Here is a 14,214-nt window from a genome sequence, read left to right as displayed (position 1 = left end):
CCAAGGGATCATAATCAAATTTCAAGCTTATATGATGTTGTATGTATCGTACTTATTTGTGGACATATAAAAATATATTAAGGTAAAAAAATTTATTACTATAATAATAGAACCTAGTACCTACAGCTATTAAGCAGACTCATATCCAGATTTTCTTGTTTCAAACACAAAGAAGCTGGAACTCTTACTTGTATGTAAATATTATATACAAAAAACAATATATATACATATTAAAAGAGAAGGGAGACTGGATGCAGTTGCAACTGTTAGTTGTTAAAAATATTATGCCCCAAGACAAGCACGATACTTTTTTGTAGTTGGAACCTGAAACGTCGTATTTGGCAACCTTTCCTCTAAAAAAAACAACAACGAAATATAAGCTAAAATCCGTTGATAGTTAGTCAATTCCTCACCAATATGGCATAATAATTATTCATTATTTGATGTTAACAGTTAAAGCTTAACAGGCGCTTATTCTAATTAAAGCCAGCAACGTTCAGAACACTGACTAGGGGAAAAGACAACTTACTAAAAACTAAACAGGATATTTATTTTTAACTAAGATACCACATTACTGAACATAAAGATAGAACGGATCCATACTTTCTCGTATCTGAGTCGGTTTGGATTTTTAGACCAGGATATTCAAGTAAATTTAGGGTAACTAAAATTTCGGATCTAGATCCAAAACCAAAACTAGACGAATATTTTTCTAAAATTTTATAAGATCAGGATTAAGGTTACATTTTTAGTCATTACTGATGGCGAAACAATGAAATATCCAATGGTATTACTGTCAGAATGTAACATTGTGATAACCAGGGGATACAACTGTTTATGTAGATGTTGATCCAATTAGTAATAGAGAAAATTAGAGATACTACGTTTGATATAAATAATTTCTTTACTATAATTAAGTATGAAACAATACAAAGGCTTTTCAAGACCCAAAAAATTCATCGTGGATGTTATTTAAGAACTGTTAAAGTTGAAATACCCAATTTATGTTCCGAGGCCAGATTTCAGATAATAAAAATGTACATATACATTATACTGTACCCGAATACTTGAGATCCGAATACAAGACCCCTCTTATCTTTATTAAGCAATTGCATAAGCTTTTTAATATCTAGAATATGCCTCAGATTTTTTTAAAGATCTTTAAAAGTTTAAGTACACGTAAACTAGATTGGATCTTGGACCTTTTCAGATAAAACAAGTTTACTTATACGGTACCCAGTTTGTTGGAATCCGGGTCAAAATACTCGTCCTGTCTCTAGCTGTGCAGAGATAATCATACAAAGACGGGGAGTAACCCTGAGGATTTGTAGGGGAGTTATAAACTACGAGTAAATCCTTTTTAGACTCACCGTAGAATGTAGGATTTGAGGATCAACAAGCCTTGCTTGATCCTTGCAAGCTACAGAGTGATATTTGTATTTATTTACTTCATATTATAGTTTCTCGCAGTTTTTAATAAAATATATTGGCAGCTAAGCTGTTCTCCTACAAAATATTCCCTAAATTATCAGGATTATCATGTAGATTTTTGGTTTCTTTTCATTAACATACTGGCAGTTATAGTCATATTCTTTACACCTCTAGTTGCAACACTTTCTGCTTTTGCTTCAATTATACTGGGTTGCCACATCTATCATGCGTTTACATTAAGGTGTCACATAAAATAAAAAGTAATTTTTCAAAAATGCATTCCCCCCACCCAATTTTTTCCATATGGGATCTCAGCTACACAAATATGAAAAAAAAATTATCTAAGACAACGATAACAAGTGCAAACGAGAGTTAAAAGTCAATTCGATGACCATATCGCAGGATGGACTGGGACATTTACATTCAAATGAAGAGTAAACCAAAAGTACTTTACATAAATGTATTTTAACTCGCTTTAGAATTGGTAAATGGATGTATGCCTCTTGTGTAAAACTTTAGTTTTTCTAATTTGAAGTATCTCCAAATAATTCAGTAAAATATGTTTCAACTTGCTTCCGTCCACCTTACTCTATATAAAGTGATAATGTTGAGTTTATCTTACAGAATGGATAAATAATAGGACTCTATTTCATTTATTAGGATTATTTTTACTTAATAACATAATAAATTAATGTTATTGGATATATTTTCCTTTAAGTGTTTTATTTTACATTCAGCATAAGATTACATTCTTGTGTTTATGAACGCAACGTAGTAGAAAATGCTTTTATTCCTCATCCGCTCTAATTAAACCATAGACGTATTTCGTAAACTTTTGAAATATACCTCAACTGTATCATTGGCTGCTCTAAGCATTGACAATTTTTCATCATCATTGCAAAATGAAAGGGCAGTAGCTTCATCAGTCAAATGCCATAAATGAGGACTAAGTTTCTTTCAGACAGCTTTTGATATTGTTTCGTCTATTTTTTCGTAACCTTTCAATGATTTTAACGAGCAGAAATCATTATAATATGATGCTTTGACTTTTAAAATACATTGACGGCAAGACTTATCATATATTGTTCTAATCAAAGAACATATATCTAATAACACTATTTTATCGTCTTTATTTATTTTAAGCTGGTAACTTAATAAGGATATTTTCAGAGAGTATAATTGCTCTGGGAGGTCTATTCTTTTATCATTGTCTACACCTAAAAATACAATATATAGTTCTATGAGCTTCATGTAATCATCTTCCACAATTTCTTTTGATAGTTCACGTCGATAATATTCTAATCAATCTTCAATTTCCGAAACTGATTGGTTACCTTGTACAAATGACTCTAAGGAGTCTATTTTGAGGGAGTGTATATTTTTCCAATAATCTTTTAAGGAGAAGAATATTTGAATTTGTTGTTACAAGTTTTATTTTCACTTCAAAAATACTTTTTAGAATCAATTCATAAAGATGATGACGATAAGGAAATAAAAGCATTTATTTGTCAAATTTTTGCTCCAGTAGCATCATGGTATCATTAAAACGGTCAGTATTTGAAGCTGTGGTATCAGAGCAGAGAACTTGCACATTTTTTTTGAGTTCCCAGACTAGGATTGATTAACATATGTAAAAACAATCAGCAAGATATCTTCTTTAATCTTCCAGTTATTCAAAGAAGGCAGAATTTTCCATCCCAAAGTAAAGCTACAAAATCTAGTATTTTGTCTTTAAAATCAATTTTTATGGCGTTCGCCTAATTTTTTCTTCATCGATCACTCCGTATCCTTTAGATCAAGGGTCGGCATCCTATGGCACGTGTGCCACTTCTGGGACGCAGATGCACGCGCAAATTAAAAGATATTCCCAAAGTTTGTGTGTCTTATAGGTTGCCTACCCCTGTTTTACATAGAAGACTTACTAATAGGAAATGTATAAATATTCAACCCCAATGAATCAATAGTTGCTTCAAGAATAAAGACTATATCTATCATACTTAATTGAGACCCATTTAATGGAGCTACTAACTTTGGAGTCATAAAATCTTTCTTAATCATTTTTCAGTTGTTATTTCATGTGAAATTAGCTTAAACTTGTTTAGACGTAAATTAGAAAAAAATTTAAACAGATTATATATTAGGTCGGAGCTCCTAGTATGTTCAAAGTTTGATGTTAAAATCAAAAAAAGGTCATTACATCCCTCTAATTTGAAATTTAAAATGTAATATGCACAACCTTACTGTCTTCAAAATATACTAAGACTTATTGGAATACTATTATGATGATTTAAAAAAGTTATTATTTATCAATTCTGAAAGATCAACCTCAACATCATCACTTTATATAGAGTAGGGTGGACGGAAGAAAGTTGAAACATGTTTTACTGAATTACTTGAAGAACTTCAAATTAGAACAACTAAAGAGTTTTAAACAACAGACATACATCTATTTACCTATTGCGAAACGAGTTAAAATACATTTATGAAATGTACGTTTGGTGTAATCTTCATTTGAATATAAATATCCCTGTCCACTCTTCGATCAAGTCATCGAATTGACTTTAAGCTCTCGTCGAGACCTGTTATCGTTGTTTTAGATAATTATTTTTCCATATTTGAGTAGCTGAGATCAAATAGAAAAAAAATGCGCTTCAAATTTTTCAGAAAAAATATTATGTTATATGTTACACCCTAGTGTACATGGTACATTCAATTTATTTCTCAAAACTTTGAATACTATAATTTTCAAACCTCGAAAATTCTTCCTTTCTACATGAAGTTTCTTGTTTGAGGAAGATAATTTTTATGTACATCCAACAGTCCCCGAAGCCAGAGACGGTTGTAGCGATTACAAAATTTGAATTTGAGTTAGAAATTAAGAAAATTTAATTAAGGAATGTTTTTTGAAGAATAAATCAATAGACATGTACTGATGTTGAACTATCAACTTTCAGTGTATTATTTTAGATAATGATATACAAAAAAAAAAAAAAAAATGATAGTAATATACAGCCCAGCGAATCGTGAATGAAACTTTGGAAAGGTTCCTTTGACTTACTAATTAATTATTTTTTTCCGTAATATCAACTGGTAAAGCAATTAAAACAAACAATTTTTCTTGAAAATAAATTCACAACATCTGACTAAGAACAGCTGAAATGGATGACAAAAGAAATCGTGTGTCAGCAATTCTTAAGGTGGATTATTGCGATATTTCAATATAGTCCCTACTCCAAGGCTCTCTTGGCCAAGATTAAAAAGCTGCAAGAGTCTTGAGAGGCCATAAGTTCAATAAAACTCAAAAATGGTGGGAGGAGAACTTGGCAAATTTCTGGTCCTTCTCAATGTGGCCTCTGTCATCACCTGACTTCAACCCTCTTGACTATGGGATCTGGGGTTAAATCAACTGAAAGGACTGTGCCACCTCCCATATGAATATGAATTCCCTAAAGTATTCGTGGAGAAGGAGTGGGCTGACATGTCGGAGGAATACTTAAAGAAGACCTGCAAGGTCTTCAGGTATAGGATGGAGACCATGGGTGGTCAATTTGATATTATTTTTTAAACGAAGTAAATAAATCGATAAAGTCTCATTGTCTTAATACATGTACTTTCTGAGAACCTTCCTAAAGTTAAGATTGGGAAAGAAACAACTTCAGGGTTCCACATACATCTGGGTAAAAAATGTAACTAATTTAAACAATAGTTGTTAAATCACTTAATTTGTATTTGTTCTTTTGACTTAGATCATGAACCAAAAGATTTTGTACTTAATTAGTTACTTATAGAAGAATTTTAGGGAAAAGTGAGTTTGATCATAAATTTTGGGATCAGAAATGAAATGCTCCGTCCGATGAGCTCCGTCCATGAACGAATCAAACTTGGATCTCACGATATTATGTACAAACGTAATGGACACATTTTTTTTTTTTCAAAAGAGATTTGATTTAATTACTTATTTGTGTTTAATTTTTAGCAGTCTTGGATTCATTCACATTTTGTCCCAATCCTCCATTCTTTTTTTACATCCCTGGGATTCCTGAATATATCATTGCTGGAGATGGATTAGGCAGGGGGTTCCTAGGTATATAGATATATTATTTCCCTTATGTTATAGCTGGTTGCAGTTAATTTAATGAAACGTCATGACAGCTAAGTTAGTCTCCTCCAAAATATTCTTCAAATTGTCCAAATACCATGTTAATTTTAACATAATCAAAATCTACAGATTATCCTCACTGTTTATAACTCCCAAACAATCTCCCAATAATCTTTGTTATTAACTCGTTTACTTAGATGTTTCTTCCTTCAGAATTAGAGAATAATGATAACAGCAAAGAAGATCGTGGCTCTTTTTGTAATTGCTACCCAAGATTAAAAGAAATACAAGATTATACCATGATGCTTTTCCGACTCATGTTTAACTTCCACCAGGCTTTTTAATAGTGCGTCATAGAGTATAACTCATACCAAGAGTGACCTTCATTTACTTTTACTGTTAGAGCACTGCTATTATACTTTATGACGTCAACATCTGTCTGTCTTGACTAGCAGTCGTACAGTACATTGTAGTAGATTGCTACATTTTTATCAAACCTATCATCATTATGCTTTTATTCCTGAAGAGAAAAATATGAGTATAAAATAATCAATGGTGCGTAAAAACCGAAGAGTAACTCTTTGGATTTGTTGTGAAGTTATGAGTATGAGTCCTTGTTGGACTCATACCAGAATAGAGGGTTGGCATAGCTGTAATTCCTACAGATACTGAGTGGAATTTGCATTTATTTCCTTCATCTCATAGGTGCTCGCAGCTAATTTAATGAAACGTTATGACAGCTAAACTACTCTTCAAATTGACAAGGTTACTACCTTAATTTTTATTTTTTAACACAAGAGGCATGTAACTTTTTTTTACTGCGGGCCTGATAACTGAAAGAATAACGAGCGCAGGCCGCTTGATCATTCAGTGCAATACTTGCAAGCCAGAACGAAAGCTCTTTAAAAAAAGACGAATAAATTAGTTTAGCATTCCATGTTAATCATAGGTGAGTAGTGTGTAATGAACACATAGCAAAAACAATCAACATGTCTATTTATTTATATGTAAAATGTTATCAATGAAGCAACGTTAGCAAATATCTCTTATTTTTAGGAGCCATAAAAGAAGGGATCTGTAAAAGAAAGAACGGGAAAGATGCATAATTGTGAAATACCCAAATAAGGATGGAGAAAATGAATCACTTTCAGATGCAACATGTACATACATTGAATATATATTTCTAGAAATGCATGGAACATGACAAAAGTACTCTATAGTTATTTTCGCATAAAGTACACTACAACAATAATAAATTTAAGACTCATAGTAATCAGGATCTTCTAGTATTCAAAACATATTATTCAAATTGAAATTTTATCACAAAGTGTTGTGTTTCATACGTTTTATCAATCAAATTCAAATAAAGTCGGCGGGGCGGATGAAATGACGTTGTGGGCCAGATCTAGCCTGCAGGCCGTAGTTTGGTGACCCCCGTTTTAACTTCCTCGCGTTTCATATTACTTCAATCTCTACTGATGGTTAGTCACCCTGGTATACATACAATAAAAATTCGTTTTTGATAAAGTTATCGACCCCAAAGAAAAATTATTCAGAATTCGAATCGTAAAGAATATGATTTTTTTAGTTCAATTTTTTCTTTACTTTAAGTAGAGCAAAATTGAAAAAAAAAAAAAAACAATGACAAGATTGAATGACTGATTTGTGGTGGCAGTTATGCCAAATAAAGGCACTTATGCACATAAATCAATCTATCTACATACATACTACAACCTTTTTTTGAGAAATGGATGCAAACTATTTTTATTTTCTTTAATAAGTAAGTTTAAGAAATGGGAATCTGCAAAAACAACAAAAAAACCGCTTTATTTTTCGTCTTATTCAAATCTTGTGCATTCCTTTAAAAAAACAACAACTGTAAAAATATCGAAAGATATAGTATAGTATAGTGTTTAAATATTAATATATTATGTAGATATTCATAAATACAGTAGAACCTCGAAAATTGACCGTCTCAATACTCAAACTATTCAGAGTACTCAGTGGAGTGACGCGATTTTGACTGGGAAGACATTTTTTTTAATGTTCCTTTAATTGATCATTTGGAGTTCATTGATTAAGATCAAATACACATTATATTGATGGATATAGAATTGTCAAAAATATGACAATGGAAGGTCGTACCCTTTTTGTAATTCCAACATGAACATATTTTTTTTTTTCCCAAAACTTTTATCATTATTCTTTAAAGGCAGGTTCAAACATCCCTGGAATAGAAAATATATTGAAAGAAAAAAACCATTAACTCCAAAGTTCAGAGATCTACTTGGGTCCAACTTTTCAGAGTTCAAGTCAAATCCGAGTCCTCATACTCCGGCTCCATGGAAAAAGAAGTAATGTCCGGACAAATGTTAGTAATTACTTCCGTCTTTAGAACGGAATCCAAACTTTCAAAGAATATTCAGAAGATTAATGTCCTAATTAGTAATTAAGGATATTTTTAATCTCTATGATGTTATCAATACTGGTACCAAATTAATTAATTGAACCGAACTGTATATCCAATGTATATGTATATCCCTTGATTTACATTAACTTATTCTAAAATATATTTAAGAAGGTATATATTTTTTTTTTTTCAAACAGCAAGATACTAAAGGCATCCGTCTGTTAGCTTCAGAAAATTTCCTTGGCTTTGTGAAAAATTTCCTTACAAGATGTAACTTTTGAGACATTATAGATATAGTGACTATTCATCATTTTTCCTCTTGACGTATACAATTAAGTGGGGAATTCATCAAGGTCAATAGTTACTCGTAGTTATGGAGTAATGTTCATAGCTAGATTTGTAAAAGATATGACCTAAAACGAGTGTGCAAGACTTTATGTAGTTGCAACCTGAGCAGTATTTTTTTTTTTTTTCATTTTCCAAAGCGGTTAACATTATTCTTTATTTATTGAGGAGAGAACATCTAAATATAAAGTGTGAGCGCTCATGAATAACGGAAAGTAACTCTGTTATATAGATAGGGTTATATAGATCCTTGATTTGAGAGTTAAAATGTGTCCCGTTCCCTTTTATTTGCCCTTGACAAACGTCCCACATTTTAGAGCACCTTTTAGGTGGATCATTTTTTCAATAATATCAGAGTAATTGTTAGAAAAATATAACTTTAGACGATCAAAATAATTATTATAATTGGCAATCTGAGCAGTGTTTTCATTTAATGAAGCGGTTATCAATATTCGTCCATTCTTGAGAAGGTAATCCCTGTGTATAAAGTGGATGTGCTCATAAAAGATGGAAAATTACACTGATTAGCTGTTAGGTAGCTATTAGTGTAAGCAGTTGTTAGACACAGATTAGAATAAATAATCAATATGGGAGTAATTCCTGTCATGTCTTTACAGATTAAAATTTGTGTTTAATTCCTTCTTGCTCGTAGCTAATCTAATATAGAGTGACTGCCCCCCCCGAAGGAGATAGATTTCTTCTCTCCCCGGGGGCAGAAGAAAACAAATGCAAGAATAATTCCGATATCGATCCTTTATTCCACTGTCAGTCCAACATAATCTTACAATTATAACCTCTACAACAAATCCTCATGCTTACTCTACGACTTTTGCTCTATTGTTCAACCCAGTTTAGTATCTATCAATGAAAGCTAAACGGCATTGATACAGTTTGCACTCGTACATAATATAGAAAGTATAATATATCTTCTTGAAGAGATATATTTGAAATAAAGATTCATTCATCTAAAGATGGAAATATGTAGTTGAGAAGATATGAAACTAAAGATATTAAATATCGTCAAACAAAAGGGTTTGAAAAATACGGATAAAATTATTAATTAATTTGATTTACGACTATAAAGAAGTCTGAATAGAGGGACAAAGGAGGCTTTATCATCGATATGAGAGTTCCAAATAAATCATCTACACAGGATTGTGAAATCATGAACGTACAATACATATGCGATACCTCAACATTAAAACAATCTTGAACAAAAATCAAGAAAAAAGAGAAATATCCCAATATATTTGTTTTGCTTCATATATATGTACGTACAAACAGTCCAATATGTCACAGACATATTGAGTCGATTGTAGGCTTAGTATTCAAATTTCTGAGATGAGTTAAGATACCCAAGAATTTTAGATATATACAGCGTGCGCTCGTTGTTTAACAACGCACTTTAATCGCATGCACGGGTTAGTGCATTGCTTGTTGTTTTGGTGGCTAGTTAGAAATTGCGGAAAAGGCAAAGTGTCCTTGATGCGACCTGCACAATTTTTAATATTGCAAACTTCTTAAACACGTACTGGTCCTTTGTTCGAAGAGTCAGGAAGGAACTGGAAGATACTATAAATGATTATGAATCAATAGCAATCGATTAGGACCATTCAACTATTCTGAAAGGCTGAGTAGGAAGTGTGCGGCAGACGATTTGCGATACAAATCATACAAGATTCGAAGAGCTCAACTTCTGACAAAAAATACCGACGTCTACCTGGTTTTCATAGTTTTTTTTACCCTGTTGGACCCAGTTTTTGGCATCCAAACTCCACAGGCCTCAACACTATGAACTTCTTTGTTTAGGGAGCACTTTTTATGAGAGTATGTATAACCTAGTTATTATATTGTCAGTTCCTTCGTAGTTCATCATATTTTGTTTGTATTGGAGAAGAACGTTTCTTAACGAACCCTTTTTATCTGCAGATTGTTTTACATTAAGTAATTTATATTTAGCCTAAACGATAAAATAAAATTAATCATTAAATTAAAACAGCAACGGAGACATTTTGTGATTTTAAAGGTGAATAGTTGATCAAGATGTTAAACCTTATCTTTTAAAAAAATAAGAAAGTACATACATATTTGGTTGTAAATCTTAACTATTTTTGCCAACCTGTAGAATATTTTTATTTCTTTGATTATTCTTTCATTCTAGAGGAGGGAACATCTATGTATTGCGGGGGGGGGAGACTTATCTGGTATATTAATAATGCAAAGTCAGTCTGTTTGTAGACGCCTAACAACTCTGGACAATGCTTAGTACTTCTCCTAGTCTTTGATAAAACAAGCAAAATGCAAATCATTAAATCTCAGACCCTTTTAATTAATGAGCACCTGCTGTACAATATTTTTAAACGATACCTCGAATACTAAAAAATATCCCAAGTATTATTTTTTTGGCAATTTTGATATTGTTTTACCAATATTTTTTTAGTTGGGGTCAAAGCTGGACACCACACAAGAGAAAAACTGCCATCTTTTACAATTGCGAAAACGCAAGCCAGGCTGCTAAAAATGTAAATAGTGTTTATGGTCCTGATACTGTATGAACCAATCAGGCAGTATTTTGGATTCATGGGCTCCGCTCAAGTAATTTTGATGTCAATGAAGCACCATCCTCTGGAAGGTGTATGTTCAAAAATGGGGAAAAAGTAATGGAAATGGTCGAGTCCGACCCTTATGTAAGCACTGTTTTGATTTCCAAAGGGATTAACATTGTTGTATTTCTTTTGACTGCGCCATATATGCGTACGTGCTAGTATCATGTAAAATGCATTAGTATAAGTATCTGAACACCCCATTTCTCATTAACTCGTAAACACTCAATTAAACATATTACAAATCTGCCAAATGAACTAAATTGGCATCAAATTAGGGTCAATAGGAAATGAGGGACAGTATATTTTTTTAATGCATAGATCCCCTTGCCAAATATGATTAACTTATATGAATTCCTATATAAAATTCAAGCTTTTACCAAGATAATTTCATTCAATGTCCGTATACTGAAAATATAATGGCTCCATCACAGCTTTTAACAGAAACTCAATTATCTAAGGATAAACAGAGCTATTTTTTTGTTATTATTATGCGTTTTTTTGGGTAAATTATGGTCCAACCTAAGTGTAAATAAATTATTATTAAAGTTGATATTGATTATTTTTTGGGGGAGAAATAACAGATTGATAGGATTGTATGGGGTCTTAATATTGAACGTAAAATCGTCGTCATCCCAACGTGAGGTTTTGTTTTGAGCGACCACAAATGACGCCACTTTATCATTCGACTTACAAAAATTGGAGCATTTACCTGCTTGATTTTATGGTCGTTGCATAATAAGTTTGATCAATTGCTCAGGCTATATCCCTTTTTTTGAGCAAAATATGTTTTTGGAGAAAGATAAGAAAGTAGGAGGCAACGAACTTCGAGGGATTTACATCAAATTCTCATAATCAAGAAAATTGAGTATATTTTTGCTTAGGTTTCAGAGTGCCCGTCTTTCTTGGCACATCCAAATTTGGTATTTTATGATGCTGCAGATCCAGGGAAATACTTTCGTGCCCCGTAAACTGATGTAGACCTTCAGACCCTCCTTAAAATGAAGGGTAGTATAATGTGACGTCTCACTGCTAACAACACCAAGAAGTATAACTTGCTATGAATTTTTTCAGCTCGCCTGTTTTTTATATTACTGATTTGCATTTTTTTTAGTTGTTTAGGTCAACTCATACGAAAAAAGAAAAAAAAGTGGAAAGTACTTTATATAAAATTTTAAAAAATTCAGTTGAGATTTAGCAACGAACTAAAGTACTCCCTGGCTCATAAAATATTTTTTTTTTCTGAATTTGTTATTATTATTACTTTGTTCTTGGGGAGAGAATATCTAGCATAAATATTGATTGAGTAGCTACGTGTGAGGTTGCTCACAAAAACAGAGGGTAACATCAAGGATTTGTTGTGGTGTTATCTTTTATATTGTTAAAGCAAAATTTGTATTTTGTACCGACGCATAATAACTCCGGGCAAATCCGTTACTAATACTAGTATTTAATATTCTTCAATAATATCTTCTGATAAGTTAAAAAAATCATGTCTTTTAGACGTTTTAAGCCTCTCTTGAGGCTCGTTGATGAATATTCCCATTTTCAAGTTTTGTTATGAATGCTATAGGAGACTGCTTGTTCGAACATTTTCCACTTTTCTTTGTACTTTTTTGTTTAGTTGCAATTAAAATCAGGTGAATTTTTACGAGTTCTGAACGAGTAAAAAACTCTTAACGCCATGCATAAACAAAGTATGAAGATATCCCAAGGGATGGGATCTTTGACTACATACATGAACTATTTCAAAGATTTTGTCCGTTGATCCTTCAATTTTTTCCCATCCAGAGTCTCAGGCTTTTCCAAAATTAACCAAGAGTATATATGGCACAAGTTTTTGCTCAATATCAATCATGTATCGATCCACCACGATTGTCAACTATCTCTACCCTCTCTTGTCTCTCCAATACTATATTTTGGGGATTGACTTGTAGGAAAATAGATATACTTAAAACGATGAAAGTAAAACGTTCAAAAATATGATGGTTCCCTGTCCTTCAATACCATTACTTTTAATGGACATGTGTGTCTATTTAAAAACTACGAGAATATGAATAATGTATGGATACTTAAATTTGCATACAAAAACTATGACTTGCAGTGAGTAAATATTATATCTGCAAGATGGTGTTGGAATTCTAAATATGTAAATAAATATATACTGTATTTAAAAGCACTTTAAAATAGTCTTGGATTAGAGTTATAAATATCAAGTTAAAGTAATGAATATTAAGTTAAGAAGAGTTCAATTTTTGAGCATTGAGTCCAAATTAATCACGAGTAAAGACATTAGTAGTAATTGAATTTTTGGAGAGCGCGAGGAGAAGGTGAGAGCCAGACTTATGGTAACTAAAGATGTCATTTTTATAAAGAAAAAAGGAGTGCAAGGAGAAGGCAGGAGTGAAACATATGGTACTACCGAATTAAGACTTGATTTGATAAAATTTAACTTCGACAATCGAGTGTGTTAGACTTTGTCAATTATTACAAAGGGGAACAATTAGGGGGGGATTTGTACATATGAATTGAAGACAATAAACGAATTTATATATAAGCGCAAAATCCAAAATAGATTCTAGTTTTTCTCTTAGTCATCTGAATTCTGAAATGAAATAACAATCCCCAAATTAAAAGTAGGATAATAAAACTGATTTAAAAGTGTTTTTATTGATTCTGTATCTTGTTCTGAAATCAATATATTTCCATTTTTTTTCCTACAAAAATCCTTGGACATTAAATAAATCTTTTTTTTAAATTATACATTGAATATTTATCTAGAATATAAACTATGATATTCCAATATTTGACCATAAATACAACAGCATACAGGTCGCTACTATGATGTTTTTTTAAGGGTTACTTTTTTTTACCATTTTGACATTTGTTCTTTTATTTAATAGTTTTTATTGAATGAGCTTTTTTTTAGAAAAGCAATTTGGAATAAGGCTTGAAACCTAAAGTTTTATTGGTAATAAACTTTTTTAAGATGTACAAAAAATTGACAACGACAAATTACTTTCAAATTTCGAATCTGTGACAGAAAAATCCAAATTTTCAGGGTGTACTTCTATTTTTGAGAAGACAATATATATATATATTAATTTTTTTGTAAAATTAACTAAATTAGCTTAAATAAAGCATATCACACCAAAAATATGAAAATAAAGTTTTTAAGGAACCCGAATGGGCACTCAATAGAGTGCAAACTACTGTCTAAAATATTTTGCATTAAAAAATTTACATTCATTTCAGCTGTATGTTGTTAGTCTCAAGTTTACAATGTTGATTTTTTTTATTTTTACGGTTTGTATTTACTTTGAACT

Source organism: Lepeophtheirus salmonis, chromosome 6 (genome assembly GCF_016086655.4).
Source record: "Lepeophtheirus salmonis chromosome 6, UVic_Lsal_1.4, whole genome shotgun sequence".
NCBI lineage: Eukaryota > Metazoa > Arthropoda > Copepoda > Siphonostomatoida > Caligidae > Lepeophtheirus > Lepeophtheirus salmonis.
The sequence above is the reverse complement of the archived record's forward strand: the minus strand, read 5'-3'. Positions refer to the sequence as shown.